At 32.4% G+C, this 20,473-nt stretch overlaps 1 long non-coding RNA gene and 1 other non-coding gene across 4 annotated transcripts; both read right to left on the reverse strand.

Moving 5' to 3' along the window:
* Window positions 1-223: 223 nt before the first annotated feature.
* Window positions 224-4,925, reverse strand: LOC133823261 (uncharacterized). Of its 3 annotated transcripts, none has more exons than XR_009888212.1 (11): window positions 4,618-4,924; window positions 2,729-2,781; window positions 2,396-2,501; window positions 1,975-2,040; window positions 1,747-1,868; window positions 1,579-1,663; window positions 1,301-1,462; window positions 1,050-1,220; window positions 868-972; window positions 616-784; window positions 224-528 (listed from the first exon to the last, which is right to left on the reverse strand). It is a non-coding gene; the product is annotated as an uncharacterized LOC133823261 (long non-coding RNA). The 3 variants fall into 3 exon arrangements; XR_009888211.1 differs by having other exon boundaries at window positions 4,547-4,924; XR_009888213.1 differs by lacking the exon at window positions 868-972 and having other exon boundaries at window positions 4,547-4,925.
* A 6,395-nt stretch (window positions 4,926-11,320) lies between these two features.
* On the reverse strand, window positions 11,321-11,428 carry LOC133827818 (small nucleolar RNA R71). The gene has a single exon (XR_009890469.1). It is a non-coding gene; the product is annotated as a small nucleolar RNA R71 (small nucleolar RNA).
* Window positions 11,429-20,473: the final 9,045 nt, after the last annotated feature.

The raw sequence follows: 20,473 nt of genomic DNA on the forward strand, positions 1-20,473 counted from the left end.
CATCTGGTGTAAGAAATGGTATGTCGGTTGCAAACCGACCTCTAGTGTAAGACATGGTAGGTCAGTTGTACACCGACCTCTGGTGTAAAATATGATATGTCGGTTCACAGCCGACTTATGGTGTAGACATCTATTGTTAGTTTTAGTAGAACCGACTTATGGTGTTTTTTTCTTAAAAAGTATATTACGCCCAAAACAAATCATGCTTTTTATACAAACAAACTGAACAAAACAAAACATATATCACAATAATATAAAATACTAGAATTTGAACTAAGTATCTAAAATAACGAGTCTTAAGTTAATTACAAAATGACTCATATAAGCATTGTAAACTATAGTTGGACAACAAAAGTGTGTATATCTTCAAGAAAGTTTAAGTTAACATTGTAAGTATATCTCATTAAAAGTCTAAGTTAACAAAAGTAGGTGGACCTATGTAGTACTCATCAAATCCATAACGCATTGTGCCCATTCTTCACGTACTTCATTGATCTCATCCTTTGTGTAATAGTTCTTCCCGCCACACTAAAACAAAATTCATTGCATGAGTTGAATTAATTTACTTAATCTTAAGGTAAAGCTAGAACTTTAATAATGAATATTTTCACTTACGTTACTAGTTAGCCATCACATTGAAAACTCATTTGTCACGAAGTCCTTCATCATCCTCATAACATAGAACCCACATTGTACTGATTGTAATGGTTGACGAGGACACTTAACTGTTCTCCACGCGACTTCCTTAGTTTTTGCATTAATTGTGCGTAAATGTTGAAAGACACTAAATAATAATAACATAAACATTTAGATGTTGTTAATTTTAAATGAATTAAAGAGTATGCAGTTACTTGGTTAGATTTTTACCGAGAAATGAGAGATTTGATTTCATTTGGTGGAAAATTGTGAAGAGAATCCAGGAAATAGCACAATTGGTGATCAAAATCAATTATTTTAAGCATCCAATGCTTTCTAACATAAACACAAAAATATTTCATTATTAATATTATATATATTCACTAACAAAATACTAAAAGTAAAAAACTTACCCCTTATGATATGGCAACAACCACATCTGACCCGGATTTGAATCAATCATACGCTTTGATACCCATTCAACTCGTTCTTCTTCAGTGGATCCAACATTTGATAACCACATTAGCTCAACAAAACGAAAAAAGTGACTGATCTCTCTTTTCACTAATTGGAAGTATAAAATCCTACATAAAAAATATATCTCTGTTAAATTTATAAAATAAGTTATGAACAAACTTATAATTATTTTAAAAATATTTGATACCTGATATATAACGATACACATGATGCTCCAATCTCTTCCATTAAGCCAACATGGACTATATCTTCTTGTGAGATATATAAATCATTCTCAATTAAAATAAAGAGATATAGGAATGATGGTTGAATATAGAGTAATAAGAGTGAACATAGTAAGAATAGCAACCTGTATACCAATAAACATAATTTAGCAGGCAAAATAGAACAAACTGTCAAGCAAAGTAGCAACTACCAACAAAATATCATTCTATAATATAGTTCATTTCTGTATAAATATGTTACCACAAAATGTTTTTGAGGATTGAACTGATCTTATACACCTTCATTTAGACCCAAGTAGAAGTACTTGCGATTGATGAATACACCGCTGCAGAATATCAAAAGCATACATTTTCAAGCTGGCAACTACATATTAAACAACAATGAAATATAGTCTAGTGGGCATCAAACCTGCCAATAGCTCCAATGAGACACATGAGAAAGAGGGTTCCAAAAAGTGTAAGTATAAGTTTGTCAAGTTTTCTCTCTAGTGTACTTCTTTTGGAAGGAACATTCATGGCATTCATCATTACCTGCAAAAATTCAATTGAAAGGTAAATCAAATTGGCAAGTGACAGAAAAGACGTATAAGGAAGAGGTACCACAGAAAGAAAACAACAGGAATTCTTGGAAACGAACCTTTGTTTCATGACCTGAGAACATAACAGCCCCAACAATATACTCAGTGTTCCTTAGACTGCATCCCTGATTACACATGATAAAGTCCCAATGTCAATTCATAGTAATTATATTAAATTAAACCCGATATGGATAAAACTCTGGGACAAAGAGACCAACAAGGTACTGCTTCCAGATTAATGACTGGCTTATATAAACCAAGATAAAGTATCTTCTACATTCTACCAATATCAAAAAATTTAGAAGAATTTGCGAGCAACATGGTGCTGCTTCATAAATTTTCCTGTCCATCATTCAAATACATTTGCAACAAACATTGATAGAATTGTAAGCAAGGGCAAAAACACAATCTTAATTAACTTTCTAAACCTCATATTGAAAAGAAAAAAAAATGCAAGAGGAGAAATTAATCATGTCTTACTCTCAGCAGGAGTTGGTTTGGGTGAGAGGTATAGTTTGCTTCTGAAAAATGAGATTGCCTGTGAAAGTGTATAATGAATTGTTTGGCTGCTCACACTGCACTTCACCTGCAATTTGGAAAAAATGCTTGTTTAAGTAGGTTGGTTGCACATGACTATAATTAGTTATATATTAAACCACTACAAAAATTAAAATCAATAGTAAAATCTACAGGTCTCATGGTTTTGTGATTGCCATTTTGTTTTTCTTTGTGATCAAGATTTATATAGCTAGTTTTAATGATTTAAGTTTGTAGCAAAATCTGGTACTATTGTCTAATTATGTGGGTACTTACAAATTTGCCAGCATAACAGGCTCCAATATCACAGGTCTTGCTGCTGTATGACACTGGTTTACAAGAAGAAAATTAAAATAAGTACCAATTCAAATTTTAAGCTGGAGGAGAAAGCAAGATAAAATAGAATACAAAATTACATATGGTTGTCACAATCAAAATACAAAGACTGCATATAAAAGAACCTTTCTAAATGCATATATTGCAGCTAACTCTCCATCTGTTAAACATATACAAATATTTTCAACTAGTGTCCAATTAATGACCCCCTGAGCACATAAAAGCAAAGACCAATGTGATCCTTTTTAATATATACTGAATCCTTTTTAATTTAATAGACCACATGCATTAATAGTATTAATCTAATATAATATAGATTTGATAGAACATTTTCTTTCCCATAATTATATTTCTGATGACAGTCATTATCAGCAAGTTTATGAAGAATAAAGTCCACTCTAAATAGTAATCAAGTGGTAAAACAGTCCAAATTCAACATGTTATACATATGATGTAAACTATTGTACTTAAATGTATACTCTTCACTGTTATAACTTTTTGTTTTAGCAGTTATAGGTTTCTAACAATCCATTCTCAATTGGTATATTCAACTGGATTATAAATATAGCAAGCCTTTGCTGTTCAGTGCCGACCGTGTCAGTTTTTTAAAACACTTCATTTTCTCCAGATTAGTCTTCTCTCATTTCTCTGTTTTTCCTCTGTTCTAACATAGGACCACCGTTGAATCTATTAAGTATATATATACTAATTACATTTGCCTTCTCTATATATATATATATACAAAAAGAATATGTGTAGATGTTTGTCCTCATTATTATTATTATTATTAGACATAAAGTGAGCATAAAAAATAGATGTTATAAAGACTCTTCTAGAAGTCTCTACCTTCTTTTCTACGTATAGGTATATAACAACCAACTTTTATGAGTTCTATTAGCTAAATATCTATATCAGTATCTAAGCATATGAATATGTGACTTTGAAAAGATTATTTGAGATTAAAGACAAAGATAATTTGTTAAATAACTAACTAATAATTAATATTTATCCATATATGTTGATAGTTTGTAAACAAAATCCCCTTCTAAAGTTCTAATTATACAAGTAAAATTCTGTAGAGAGAGAGAGTGGAAAAGCTAGAAAGCTTCATTTTCATCACATCTTAACTTTTTTCTATCCTCCATAAGAAAAATAATTTGATCTCTAGATATTAGTGATTTTTATAAAAAAAATAATAATAAAATCTGTGATATTTCTGGTAAAGAACAATCATGCATATCTTACTATACTATATATCGAAATGATTCACATGTTCATATGAATATATTCACATATATATATATAGATTGATATGATAATGATGTGATTCAGTATTGGTTAATTTCGGCACTGAATATCGACCAGTACCACACGTTTTTCTTTCCTAAAGAAACGTCAACATGACTTTTGATCACTACTACTTATCCTTTGGAGGGATCCAAAGGACAAAACTTAATGATGGTAATACATATCCTCACAATCAAAATCAAAATCAAATTCATCTCCATATATATAGACAAATTAAGAACAACCCAGAAATAAAAAACAGAAATAAAATCGATTAATCATTAACATAAATCTCAACATTAAAACTTATTTCACGCTTCCAACACTCTGCAGAATGATAAAAGCAATCAAGAGAAGCTATTTAAACTATCCATTTCAGTATCTAAAAGTTAAAAAGAACCATAATATTGTATATAAAATATAGATCATATAAACATAAATAAATTAAAAACGAATTTAGAACTCACGTACCGAACTCAATCTCTTAATCCAAATCTATGTACCGAACCAACAGATTTTCCAATATCTAAACCCAAGCGCACCTTTACGATTGGCCTTTTGTTATGCCCAAACCCGTGCGATTGCCGAGGATGCCGAAATTTGAAGAAGAAGGAGGCGATTCTAGAGAGGTTACAGTGAGAGTTGATGCCGAAGGGAGCTGAGATGATGAGATCGTGAAGCTGAGTGACCGGAGTTGGGGAGGGAGAGTGTCTGCAGTTTGGGTTGCTGGCGGAATGAAGAAGACGAGAAGAATTTTTTTTCGCGGGGGTGTACAGTGAAGAATAAGAGCGCGGGATCTTAATTTTATTTTCCACCCTAATTTTAACTTGCTATGTCTCCAATACCAAGCGACATATGATGAAGTATCATAAGTCATTTCTAAAATTGAACTTATGATATTAAAACTAAAAATATATAATTTTAACATGGTAAGTCAGTACATTAGCAATTGATATATGATGCAGCATGATATGTCTATTCTAGAACCGACTTATGATGTTAAAATTAATAAATATATAACTTTAATATGTTGATATTTTATTTTAAAATTATAAATCTCCAACTTATTTAGTTTATTTTTTTTCAAATATTTATAAATTAAAATATTTTCTTATTAAAAACTAAATTAAATTTTTTTAATTTCGAATAATTAATTAATTAATATTTAAAAAATTATAATATATGTAATATTAATAAGTATATATTTTTTATACTTATTGCATTCACAAATCAATTACATATATGTATTGTTTAATAAAGTAATATATTTTAAAATTCAAATAATACAAAAACAAATTAGACTATCTTTAATAATATATTTTTATAATGACATGATAGGTCAGTCCATAGAACCGACTTACCATGTCACATGAAAAGTCAGTTCCTACACAACCGACCTTCCATGTCATTTAAAAAAATATTAATTAAATACATTAAAATATTTATAAAGTTTTTTTATTTTAAATTATAAATACTATATTCAATTAAAATATTTTTTCATTATAAAATATAATTATTTTTTATATTATAAATAATTGATTAATCTGATTCATCTATTTATATTTCAAAACATTATAATGTAGATTGACAACTATAAAAATTTTACATTTATTTCATACACTACTAAATAAATTATTGTATTTTAAAATTCAAATACTTTAAAATAAATAAAAATGTGACATGATAAGTCAGTTCATATAGTACCGACATACTATGTTAGAAATGTAGGACATAGTAAGTCGGTTCACACAGAACTGACCTCCCATGATTAACATGGCAGGTCAGTTTTGCAGGAACCGACTTACTATGACATCTTCAAGCATGGGAGGTCGGTTCAATGTGAACCGACCTACCATGTCAACATGGTAAGTCGGTTCTTGCGTAACCGACCTCCCATGCTTACCTTTGTTATACATGATAAGTCGGTTCTGTGTAAACCGACTTATGAACATGTGGTAAGTCAGTTTAAGCAGAACCGACCTCTCATGGCCGATGACTGATGTCCAGATTGTAGTAGTGGTGGTGCAGATAAAGGGAAAGGAAAGCTAGACCAGCCATGAGTTGGAGAGCGTCGGTGGCGGCATGTATATATGCGGTTGCTCATCCACCACAACCGATGATATCTCAGAGGAACATGGGTTGTATCCCTTATTTTGCCACTTAGGCCGCCTGGTTGTAACTTTTGATTGTATATACCTTTTCAAACATCTGTTTGTAACCTTTTGGATCCCATGTATGTATTAAACTTTTAAATGAAATGTTTCCTTTGACCAATATTTTTAACCCTAACTCTTTACATTAACCTTAGTTACACGTTTATAACCAAATGACTTGATTAACAAATCTAACACTATCTAAAGTGCACAGTGTAACGGTCCATGAATAGGAGGACATTACAATTACACTAGGAATGATTCCCGCCATATCTTCGTGCAACCAAGTGAAGACGTCCAAGTTCTTTCTCAAGAATTCGACGAAATCTTTGTTCTTTTCAGCTCCAAGGGTTTTCCCAAACTTTTACAACTCTTGAAGGTGTTTCTGGGTCGATACTAATTTCTTTGAGCCGAGCTCCTCTAGGGCTTGGAGCTAAGAACTGTCTTCACCTAATCATGGATGTCCTCCTATTTGGCAACCTCGTTATTTCCTTCTTGAGGTTCTCCCCCTGGATAACTTCCATCATCCGGGGCTCCTCATTTCCTTCACTTTTGACCATTGCTTGTTGTCCGGGTTGTGATTTTCCCTTCATGGAAATGTTGTAGCATTCTATGGTAGTGAGGTGGTCTCCTCTTACGGTACATATACCTGAGGCTGAGGGAAACTTCATCGCCAGGTGTATGATCGAGGTGATGGCCTCAAAAGTCATCAGCACGAGTCGTCCCAAAATCGCATTATACGCGACCAGATAATATATTAAGATGAACTCAAGTATTTTAAAAACAACTCACGTATCATCTCCTAGGGTGATGATTTGTAATGACCCAACTACTCTAGACTTTGGACCATTAATGAAAACTACACATAGACCATAATCCTTAATAGAACTTACAAGTGAAAAGATCATAACTTTATTAAAAACTTGTAAAAGTAAAGGTTAAACTTACATAAAATTTAAGTTAGGATATGGGATCCCATTGTTTTAAAATCAAAACATAACATAACTATAATTAAAAGAGATTACATAAATAAATGCGGAAAAATACACATAAAACCATAAGTAAAGACTTCATCCTCGAATCAAAACTTTCGGCTCTTTGAATCCATTCAGCCTCAATACACATTTTCCAAGCTTCCAAGAACCTTTCCCGCCACTAAAGCTATTTTCCTGCACATATGAACAAAAAGGAGTGAGCCTAATGCCCAGCAAGGAAAATCTAACACATAAATCGTATACATAAATTTCATAAAGAAACATAAAACATATCATAACACTTATGTCACATACATACTATAATGGCCATTATTACTTGGGGTCCCATAAACTAAACAAGTCATATGCCCATTAGATTAGTGGGGCTTGCTAACTAAGCAAGTCATATGCCCATAATCTATTTGGGGCTTGTTAGTTGTATAGGTCATATGCCCAAGTCTACAAACATACTTAACATAGCATATTACATAACATAAAATCATAAGATAACATATAAAATCATATAACACATAAATCCTATCCTATTTTCCTTACCAAAATTACCGGGATATGAGAATAGATTTGGAACTTTGGAACACTCCTAAAAACCATTTATAACAAGGTGAGTATATTGAAGAAAATGGATGAAAGTGATGAAGGAACTATACCATTAAAATACACTTACCAAGAATCGTATGCTCAAGAACTTAGATTTCCTAACCAAGAATAAAGAATAAGGTTAGAATACTAAGTAGAAGACTATGGGAACTTATAGAAAATAATACAGAAATGGACTAGAGTTTGGAATACCTTGAACCAAAATGTGAATAGAACCTTAATAAATTTATTCCTCAAAATACTTAATCATTATTAAACATATATATGACATGTGCTATTATCTTATTGGGTCTTATCTAAACCTTATAATATAATAAATATTACCCTCAATATCAGTCATATTAATCAAACCTTAGGTTAAAATTAATATTCTTAAACTATAGGTTAAACTTAGAAAATCTACAAGTGTTACGTACTATGAGTGTCCAAATAAATCCCGGTCTAAACCAAAAATCTACAGTCATAAAGATAATACTATTATTACTATTATACTACTATCTAACTTAGCTAAGTAAAGTTCTTTGAACTCTACATGATTAGTGCATGAAAATGCACTTTTGCAAGTAAAAATATCTAAATAAATTACATTTTAATTATATATTTTCATGAAATTAACATAAAATATTTATTTGATATGAAAATTTGTGATTTTAATTAATTTGTTTGATTTTGTTGAAAAATGTGAAAAAATTGCAAAATAATTAAATGAAATGCTCAAAGAAATAAAAGCCAATAAAGAAGAGCCCAAACCATTGCATTAGAGTCTTGTCCTCAAGCTAACAATTGCTACAATGTGACGTTGAGCTTTGCCAGCAGTTAGTGTGCACCGATGATATTGCAAATTGTCTTCACGTGTGACCAAATTCCTAATTCAACATCAATTACTTGATTGATTTCCACGCAATTCAAGGACTACACCACCATATTCACATTTGAAAAATGACAGAAATGAATTTGTTAAATGAGTTTCCAAATCTCTTTTTATTTATATTAAAGGCAAATTAATGAGAATTTTAATTCTAATTAATTAGTATTTCATTTTCCTACTGAGCGGTTTTGGTCTAGTTTTGGCTTGTCAAATACTATATAAAGGGGACCTCTTGTACATATTAGAATGTAATTTTTTATTAGCAAAACTATAGTAGAATTTAGTCTCATTTTGTCTAATTCTTTTCATATTTTTTCTTTAGAATATTGTGAAAACGACTAGCATTCTAGGCTAATTTCCTAAATAAGGTAAAAAATGATCTTATATGTGAGGTAAAGTTTATTTGTGTTTTGTTTCACCAAGTGCCTAAATTATATAAATTTGAGTAATATCTTTTCGTCTATTTTTTTTTCTCAATCTCTATATCAATATATTTATTTATATAGTATTATATAGAAATAGTCATGCTTTTCTATGTGAATATAATTAGTATAAATATATTGACATATATTTTAATTTTATGATTAGTCTTTTATTACATTATTGATAATAATGTATATTATCATTCTTAAATTTTTCATAAGATTATTTTCTATGTTCTTAAGGTGAGAATTTTTATTACTCAAATATATTTTAGTATATATGTTTTTTAAGTTTAATCTTCTAATTAAATTGTTTGGAAGTGAACAATTTAATTGTGTTATATGTGTGAATCAAAACTCAAATAAATGAGCTAAACATATAGGTGATTATTGAAACCTTATCACTTTTGTTATTGAATTTTCCTATCAATTTTATTATCAATATTTTCTCAAAATCTACCAACTATTTCTTTACTTTTGTGCTTTAGTTCTACTAATTATCTTTTGTTTAAGATATCTCTCTGTGGACACGACCGCTCATACTATACTACAACTACCGCTTTGTGAAGACAAGTTTGAGCGTAATCAAAGTTTGGCGCCTTTACCGGAGAGATAGAAATCAAAAGTTTAGTAGAATACACGACCAAGAGGTAAGTAATTTTAGTTTTATTATTTGTTTTCTTTGTATGTAGTATTGTTGTTACCACTTTATTTTATTGTTAGTAGTGTCTTTTATTTGTTTGAATTATTTCTCTTATAAAAAAAGTGCCTAGTGATTCTTTGTTTATTTTGCATTTTTTTCGTCCTTAATATATATAATTACTAGTAATTTTTTTTTAGTCTGTTGGCTTAATAAAAAAAATTCAGTTGCTAGTTTTACGACTACTTGTCTACAATTTTAGTTTGTCTTTAGTTTACATACAAATTTTAGTGATTCTGAAAAAAAAAATGATCACGTATGCTAGTTTAAAAAAAATTGTCAATTACTTGTTTAGTTTTTATGCGTTTTATTTTAGTATATTTTTTATTTTTTTTTAAAATTGATTGCCTCTAAATTATCATTTATAGTTAAAATTGTAACTATTTGCCATTTAATTATTTTGTTTCTATTTTTATATTTTAACTTTAAATTTATAGATTTCAAATTTGTAGATAATAGCTTAGGTCCAATAATTTTTGTAACGTTAGGTTTTAGATTATCTTTAATTAGATTGTTTTTCTTCAACTCTTGTTTTGAAAAAAAAAATCCTCATAAAATTCTTAAAAAAAAGCATAAAACAATTAGTATTGGGAACAATAGTGTAATGCTACAAGTGGTAAAAACTGAGAGTAATTTGTCTAGAAATATTGGCTTTTAAGGTTTGTGATAGCGTACCCTCTACACTTTCTTGGGAACCTTGATTCTGTCTAGAAAAGTGTGGGACGAAGTGGTACCTTGGCAACCTTCCCAATCGGCCTGGGAATTTTTCTTGTGTATGACCTTGTATTATTACATTTTCGAACTTGTTACTATTTAAAAGACCAATCTTGTTCTTTCAAAATAATTAAATTTACTTTACTTATATATGTAATTTCGTTGAAAAGGTTTGAATTTTGATTCTACATACTCATCTAGTAATCTCGGGGAGTTCTGGTGAAACATGTGAGATTATTCTAAAACCTCCAATTCTACCAAGGAACAAGTTTAACAAAAAAAATAATAAAAAATTCTCATTTTTAAAAGTGGATGAATCGTTATAGTGATGAACTAGGGAGATTTGTAAGGAGACCCGACACCCCTAGAGACAACTCTTCCGATACATCCAACACTGCTTTTGCTACTTCAACAATTGCTCATAATCCTTTCGCAATGGCTCATAACGAGGAAATTCAACAGAGAAGTCTTAATGATTATCTCCACCCTTCTTGTATAATCTTTCCGCCTAATATGCCTAACTTTGAATTTAAACCTAGCATGATTCAACTCCTGCTAAATTTCCATGATCTAGAAAATGAAAATCCTTATGTGCATATTAGGAAATTTGAGGAGGTGGTAGCCACTTTCTATAACCAAGCTAATATCACAGATTCTGTGCGATTGAAGTTTTTTCCCTCCCTTAGAAGGATAAGGCTAAAAGCTGGTTATACTATCTGAGACCTAGGTATATTGGAACATGGGATGAAATGACATAGTCATTCTTTCACGAATACTTCCCTAACCACAAGACCAATGGCTTAAAAAGACATATTTCTACCTTTTCCCAAAATGTTAATGAAACTCTCTATCATGTCTGGGAAAGGTTTAAAGAACTCTTGAATCTTTGTCCCCACCATGGCTATGAAAAATGGTGCCTAATCAGCTATTTCTATGAAGGTCTCACTATTCGTGAACGCCAATTTGTAGAAATGATGTGCAACGTTGAACCCCTTCAAAAAGATCCAAAAGAAGCATTTGAATCTCTCAATGATCTTGTTGAAAAATCGCACACCTTGACTGGTCCAAGTGCTACTGAAAGCACCAACAGAAATCGACCAGCACAAATTTACCAATTGAGGGAGGAGGATAGTCTCATGGCCCAAGTTGAGTCCTTAACAAAGCAACTTGAAGCATTTAAGACAAAAGGTTGTCAAGGACAACATATGATTGCCAGTGTAGAAGCACATGAGCCATGTTTTATATGTGGAGGGATGGATCATTTAGCTAAGGACTGCTTAGATTTTAGTGAAATGAAGGGGGTTTATGAAGAGCAATGCAATGCCTTAGGGGCCTATAATAAGACATTCTCTCATACATACAACCTTGGTTGGAGAAACCACCCAAATTTCAGTTGGACAGATCCCAACCAAGCACAATCTTCTGAAGTGCAATGGAGAAATGAGCACCAGTCTCAACCATCAAAAGCTCAGTTCACTCCACAGTACAATGCTCCACCACAGAGGAGTTCTCTTGAGAATACCCTTCACGCATTCATGGAGGAGCGAGCCAAAACAAATTGCCAAATGAAGGAAGAAATCAAGGAAATAAAAAGCCAATTTTGCAAAACTGACTGGATCCTTGGCTATTTCTGAAAGAGGCAAACTTCCTTCTCAGCCTCAATTCAATGCACAAGGGCAGCATATGGCTAAATCCTCCAGCTCTAACAATCAAAACATTAAGGAGGTTAATGCCATCACAAATAGAAGTGGTAAAGCTTTGGAAGATCCACCCATACCAACTACTACTTCAAAATCTCCAAATGTTGTCCCTGAGAGTGTGCCATCCAATGCTTCTGCAAAAATGCCATTTCCCCAGGCTCTAACACCTGCTGGGAAAATTCCTGAAAAATCAAGGAGAAATCCTTGAGCACTTGACACAAGTGAAGATAAATCTTCATTTGCTTCACATCATCAAACAAGTGCCAGCATATGCTAAGATCATCAGGAATCATTGCACTGTAAAAAGGAAGCATCATGTCAAGAAGACTGCTTTCTTGACTGAACAAATATGTGCGGTGATTGAACAAAAGACACCGCCAAAATACAAAGATCCTGGTTGTCCTGCCATTTCTTGCCAAATTGAGACTTATGAATTCAGCCAAGCTTTGCTAGACTTAGGAGCGAGTATCAATCTCATGCCTTATTCTGTCTAGTCGCAACTTGGTCTTGGTGAAATCAAGCCTACTTCTATAGTCTTACATCTGGCTAATCGTTCTATTAAGAAGCCTCAAGGTATTGTTGAGGATGTTCTTGTTCAAGTTGACAAATTCTATTACCTCGATGACTTTCTCATTCTCTATATTCAATCCGTGGTTAACATGGAGTCAAAAATCCCTATCATACTTGGAAGGTCTTTCCTTGCTACATCTAATGCCTTTATAAACTGTTGGAATTGTCTCATGAAAATATATTTTGGGAATATGACTCTCGAGGTCAATGTTTTTCATGTTGCAAAGCAACCACATGATGATGACGAGTGTTATAAGACATTTTTGATTGACACGCTCATTCCTAAGGGGATTCAATTCTAAAGAAAATTTGATGATCTTGATGAACTCCTCTCTGTTCCTGAAAGTTATGGTTTTGATGACTTAATTAATGAAATTGCCAATTACAAAGACTCACAAAATGGAAGAACAAAGTTTTGGAAACCTCACTTCGAAGAGCTACCTAGTGAAAGGGAAAAGCCAAAACCTTCTATTGAAGAAGTTCCCATTGTTAAGTTAGCCCAACTGCCTAAGGGTTTAAAACATGTCTTCCTGGGAGATGGTGATACCTTTCCTGCTTTCATTTCATCCAAACTTGATCCTTCACAAGAAATGTAGTTAGTTAAGCTATTGGAAAAGCTTAAATATGCTTTATGTTGGACAATTCCTAATATTAAAGGTATTAGCCCTCTAATTTTTTCCCATCAAATAAATTTGGAGGACGGGACAATCCCTCAAAGAGATCCTCAAAGAAGACTAAACCTCACAATGAAAGATGTGGTTAAAAATGATGTACTAATACTTCTTAACGCTGACATCAATTATCCAGTTGTTGATAGCAAATGGGCCAGTCCAACTCAAGTAGCACCCAAAAATTCAGGTGTAATTATTGTTGAAAATTAGAAAGGGGCCCTTGTCCCCACAAGAATTGTGACGGGTTGGTGCATGTGCATTGACTATCGAAAGTTGAATTATGCCACCCGCAAAGATCATTTCCCACTTCCATTCATTAACCAAATCCTTGAACGTGTTGCTGGTTATCCTTTCTATTTCTTTGTAGATGGTTATTCAAGCTATTATAAAATTGAGATTGCTTTGGAGGATCAAGATAAGACCACTTTCACATGTCCCTTCAGTACTTATGCTTTTCAGCGTATGCCATTGGACTGTGTAATGCACCAACCACCTTCCAAAGGTGAATGATGAGTATTTTCAACAACATGGTTGAAAAATGTTTGGAAGTATTCATGGATGATTTAACGGTCTTTGGAAACTCTTTTGACACATGCCTTCTTAATTTAGAAGCTATCTTAACAAGAAGCATTGAGAAAGGTCTTGTGCTCAACTGGGAAAAAGGCCATTTCATGGTATCATCAGGCATAGTCTTGGGACACATTGTCTCTAAAAGAAGAATTGAGGTTGATCAATCTAAGATTGATCTCATTTCTAAATTGCCCACTCCCAACACTATCAAAGATGTTAGATCTTTTCTAGGGCATGCTGGTTTTTATGGGAGATTCATTGAAAACTTTTTAGCGATTTCTCGCTCGCTATGTAACCTCCTAGCCAAAGATGCTTCTTTTGAGTGGATGCCTAAGTGTGAGGATGCTTTCTACACACTTGTTTCAAAATTGACTTTCGCTCCTATTATGCAGTCACCTGATTGGAATTTTCCTTTTGAAATCATGTGTGATGCAAGCAATTTTACTGCAGGAGCTGTTTTGGGACAACGAATGGAGGGGAAAACCTTTGTTGTTTATTATGAAAGTCAAACTCTTAATAGTGCTCAAATGAACTATTTTATTCCACTACTGAAAAAGAGTTGCTTGCTGTCGTCTTTGCTCTTGACAAATTATGAGCTTACTTGATTGGCCCACCTATTATGATCTTCACAGATCATACTGCCCTTAAGTACCTCCTTTCTAAAAAGGATGCTAAGGCGCGCTTAATACGGTGGATCCTTCTTTTGCAAGAATTTGACATCACAATCAAAGACAAGAAATGTGTTGAAAATGTCATTGTGGATCACTTGTTCTGACTTGAATTTAGCGATTCTGCTGATGGTCCACCTATTCATGATGATTTCCATAATGAACATCTTCTTGTTGTTACTAAGATACCTTGGTATGCTGATATTGTCAACTACTTAGTAACAGAAAAACTACCTTTTGAGTAGAGTTCACAAGATAGACATAAGTTTCTGGTCAGAGATGTGTAATTTCTACTGCAATGATCCATACTTGTTCAACTATTTCCGCGACCAGATCATGCGAAGATGCATCCTTGATGATGAGATGTCTAGTGTTCTAAACTTCTATCATAATGATGCTTGTGGTGGTCACTTCTCTGTGAAGAAAACTACTGTGAAAATCTTACAATGTGGTCATTATTGGCTTACTTTGTTCAAAGACACCAATCAATTGTGTCGTTCATGTGTGAGGTGCCAGAAGTTAGGTTCTTTGTCCCACTGTCATATGATAACATTGTACCTAATTCTTGTGATCGAGATATTTGATTGTTGGAGCATAGATTTTATGAGACCATTTCCATCTTCTTCTGGTTACCTTTACATTCTCCTTACTGTGGATTATGTTTCCAAATGGGTTGAGGTTGTACCCTGTTGAACCAATAATAATGCAATAGTTTTCAAGTTCTTGAAATATAATATATTGTCAAGGTTCGGTACTCCTCGTGCTATCATTAGTGATCAAGGCACCCATTTTTGCAATAAGTCTTTTGAGGCTCTCATGCGCAAGTACAGTGTACTTCATAAGGTTGCTAATTCCTATAATCTGCAAACCAATGGGCAAGCAGAGTTAGCCAATAAGGAGATAAACAAATTCTGGCCAAAACGGTAAATCCCGACTGAAAAGATTGGTCTTCTCATCTTCTTGACGCACTTTGGGCATACCGTACTGCTTTCAAATCCCCTATTAGGATGTCTCCCTATCGGCTTGTTAATGGGAAAGCATGTCATTTTCCTGTTGAACTTGAGCATAAGGCTTATTGGGTTTTCAAAGCCCTTAACTTTGATCTTAGTACTGCAAGCATTAATTGTAAACTCCAGCTGTCAGAAATTGAGGAGTTGAGAAATGATGCATATGAAAATTCAAGGATCTATAAGGCAAAAATGAAATCTGCTCATGATAATCAGATCCTGCGAAAGCATTTTGAAGTGAATCAAAAGGTGCATCTTTATGATTCTCGGTTGCATTTCCACCCAGGGAAATTGAGATCGCGGTGGACTTTCCCATTTGTGGTAAAACAAGTTTTTCCCAACAGTTCTGTTGAGGTCGAGGACCCAACCTATGGGAGAAATTTTAGAGTCAATGGCCATAGATTGAAGCATTACATCGAGAGTATCAGTCATGTTGAAGAGGTCCTTCTAGAGGACCAAGTTTATACACTCTAAATGGTTTGTTTTTCCTTGTTTTTATTTTATTTTATTTTTCTATCTTTCCTTTATTTTTGTGTGTTTTCGTTTTTTGTTGTTTTGGTGTTGTGTTATTAGGTTGTTTCAAATATCACCCCATGGATATTGTCATCTTCCAGGTATTCTCTTTCCCTATCTTTTTCATTGCATTTTTTTTTTTACATTGAGGACACTATCTGATTTTTGGTTGGGGTGGTGAGCTTTGGTGAGCATTCAATTGGAGAATTGCATGGTTGTGTTAAATTTTTATGTCAAATTTTCTCAAATATTTTTTAGCATGATTGAAAAATCTTTGGTTTGAGTTGTTTTTTTGCTATGTTTAGCTATTACAAAGTGATTTCTAGAGTTCTTTAATGCACTTTCCAAACATGTGGTAAGATGGTTGTTAACGCGAATAGTTGAGAAAAAAATTTCAAGCTTAAAGTTTTCCATTTCTTGGTGAGTTGTGAGAGTTGATAAAACTACTTTTCGAACTTTTATTGATCATTTGAGTTGGTAAAATCAGATTTTGGGAATTTAAAGCATGACATGCACTAGAGGGATATTCAATTTGTTCAAAAGAGCCTTTGTTGTAATTTTATTGTCTTGCTTCTTTTTGTTTATGTATTTATGTGTTGCCTCTTGTCAAAAAAATATAAAATAATAATAATAAAAAAAGAGAAAAAAATAGAGAATAAGAGCACCATTTCCTTTATAATATTATTTTTTTAATGTTATTGTTAGAATTTTTTTTTTTTTTGCTATTTAAAAAAAATTGAAAGAAAGAAACATCACCTCTTATGTTTCTAAAAAAAAAAAAGAAAGGTGTTCTTTTCTTTATTTATAATTCAATTTTAGTTTGCTCTTTATTCTTCAAGTTTCTTTTGTAAATCCCAAAGGTTGTTTGTCATTTGTTGTAACGACCTGGATTTTTAAGACTCGATAATGCGGAAATATAAATGTTTTCATTTGTTCAAATGTCTCAAAAACCCGTATAAAAAAAAAAACTTTTTAAAAGTCGTATGACCATACTTAACATTTAAATACAAACATATTTTATAAAGAGTAGAGTGACCTAGTTTATAAAAATAACACAACATTTCCAAAAATAAAATGACTTCCCAAAAGGTTGGTCCACATGTATATTCGCAAGGTAGACTCCAGCGCTCACTGCTCTGCCTTGCCCTTGTTCTTACCTACAATAGGAAACAACTAGGTAAGCGAAAATTCTTAGTAAGTTCAACTTTAAAACAAAAGCATGTAGAGAATTAGGGTTCTGGATTCATCCGGACCCTACACAATCAATTTCAAGAACGCAAAAGCGTCCTGACAAACTTATGGTCATGCCTGATAACCAATGACAAATTATTTCATATAAACTGATAAATTCATGCACTCAGAAAATCCCAGAACAAGCAGATATATTATATCACAACTATTTCTTATCAACAAATAAATCCCTGCACTCAGAAAATCCCAGAGCAAGCAGATATAATATATCACAATATAATTCGAGACCAAAGCTTGATAACTTCGAACAATTTGGGCATAACACACCCTCCAACATAAATGCTAATCTGTAAGAGAGGACTGAGTCTCAACACTAAGAACTAGCCAATAAATATCCCCATCAAGGGTAACTATCGTGTTACCTAGGGCATCACTACTTATCCAAGGTAAAAATATCACAAGGATAACCATCAAGTTACCTAGGGCATCACTACTTATCCAAGAGTGTAATCTAAGTTACATGGTTTTACAGAGACTTCTATGTTAATCAGTGATGCTGGTGAGCAGTTTCCCCTAGGGTGTTCAGTCTCACTCAAACTTGGCAACCCCTAGTATCTCTAGGCACTCTCACTGAATGGCCAATATTCATGGCTACTATCTGGGAATAACTTATCAGAGCACTTTCTCGGGTTCTAACCGTTCACTGATTAAGTAAGCATGAGGGCCCCTAGGTCCCATTCATTTTTGGCGTCTCTAGGTTTAAACCAGAAATCCTCACCTCATGGCCACTCATCACAGTAATGAACTGGACATAATAAAATCAAGCAGTGTGACAGGGATCAGCCGTCTAGGATATGACAGATATCTACCGTTCATATTTTCTAAATCAGCACCCACTAGACTAACGTCTCTAAGAAACTTTCTACGACAGTGTATATATGTGCATGTGTCTCTATACTAACATACAATATAATAGTCGTTTCATGTTGCAGCAATACAATAGAAGTTGACTTACTTTGAGTCCCTAGCTCTCAGCAGGATTTCACCCTCCAATGTATAGTCTAGTTATTCTTAGCCAGTACTGTAATTATCCATACAATATACTCAGATTAATTATGGCACTTCATAATTCATTATTATTATTATTGGCAGTTTGGTCATTTTAAAAATCATTTGTAAGGATTAATGATACTTATTTGGTTTTAAGCGCATTCAAGAAATCCATACTCAAAAATTTGAGACTAAACCCTAAGTCTCAGGGAGACCTATCCTATTGTCTCGACACCTAGGCTTGGCTATCACAATAGTATTTTCCCACAATCCGCTAAAAATCTTAAGTATCGCTATTAACCCATACTTTCACAAGTCGGTTAACCCATACTTTCACAAGTCGGTTAATTATATAAAAGATTTTAGCCGGTATTATATCCAGAAAATACTAATTAAATTCCTTAATTATTTTTCAAGAAAATAATCTCTTAATTTTCCTTTTATTTTTCTTAAGGTTTTAATCTCTAAAAACTGTTTTAAGAAAGTAGCCTAATTTTATCTTAATTAGGAAAACTATTAAAAATTTCTCATCTTGACTAGTTAATTTTTTCGAAGTCAATTAATCAAGTTTACTTACTACAAAAATAATTCACTTAATTATTTTATCAAAATATAGGGTTTTAAACCCTCTTTTCATTTATTAACTTATTAATAAATTAATTCTTTTATTTTTAGAAAGAATAAAAATTCTTTAATAAAAATAATTATCACTAAACTCAAAGTGGTATTTTAGGTCAAAATATGTTTTCAAGACTTACCATTTTTTTATCTCGCAATAAGCAAAATTTTACTTTTTACCGTAAGTTCCAAAATCTCATTTTTACACTAAGTGTGAAAATCTTATTTTTCACATTTTGAACTACATACTTTGTTAGGTCATAACTTGAAATTTACTTACCCAGTTGTTACCAAAATTTCCCAATTCCATTTTTGGTATGCCATTTAGTTCTTTGTAAAATCTTAGGTCAAAAGGAACATTTTTTATTGGTGAAATTATTTTCCAACAATAAGGTAAAAATGACCTTATTTTCAAGTCCTTAATTTTTCCAAAATTTGGCACTTAATAACTTTCAAACTGTTTATTATTTTGTTATCAAATTTTATAGTGGAATACTAAGTTATGCTAACCTTATGTCCACCAAATTTTAGAAAAAACTAGATTCATTTTCCCTATAAAGTGGCTGTCCAAACTTGGTCCCGAAATTAAGAATACGAAAAAACAGTTTTTTACCTAAATTTTGAAATAGCGTAACTCACTCATTTTTAAACATTTTTGAGTGTTTCAAAAGCTCAATTTTATGTACTCAATCTCAAAAACATCATAGTACAATTAAATTTTACAAAATCAATATACAGTGGATGCTTGACCCCTTAGAAGTCACAGCTCAAAACTTGTATTTAGTTTTAGGGTTCTCACTAGAACCCTTAGGGATTTTGGTCCCTATTTTAAAAAATTAACACACAAGCATCATAAAAATTATAGAGAAACTACCATAGCCTTATTACATCACCAATAAGAAACTTTAAGCATTAAATATACAAAATAATGCTCAAAAATAAAAACCATACAATAACAACCATAAAAAGTAAACTTTTTACCTTTTGTTGTTCTTGCTCTAGGTTTTGATGTTCCTACTAGCTTTGAGTCCTTAAAAAATCTCTCAATAGCTTAACCAAATCCCCCAACAACATAGATAGTTAGCTATTGAAAGACCTATTGTTAAAAACTTTACAAAGTCAAGTTTTTTGAAACTTTACCTTAGGGAAACCATTCCTAGGCCAAAGCTTAATGCTTCCAAGCCTTCTTAGTGTTCTTGAGGTTGAAGATGGAGAGAAAACTTGAGTGAGAGTTTTCAATAAAAGATGAGTGTGAAAGTGAGAGAGAGTGGTCGGCTTCGGGGGGTTAGGTGGGTTTAGACTTCTCTAAAATATCCTTAAAACACTTGAGTGTTTTACTATCAACTTGTCTATTTACCCTAATATTTAAAAATGAGATTAAACTTAATTAA

This window comes from Humulus lupulus, chromosome 3, assembly GCF_963169125.1.
Source record: "Humulus lupulus chromosome 3, drHumLupu1.1, whole genome shotgun sequence".
In the NCBI taxonomy this organism is placed as follows: domain Eukaryota; kingdom Viridiplantae; phylum Streptophyta; class Magnoliopsida; order Rosales; family Cannabaceae; genus Humulus; species Humulus lupulus.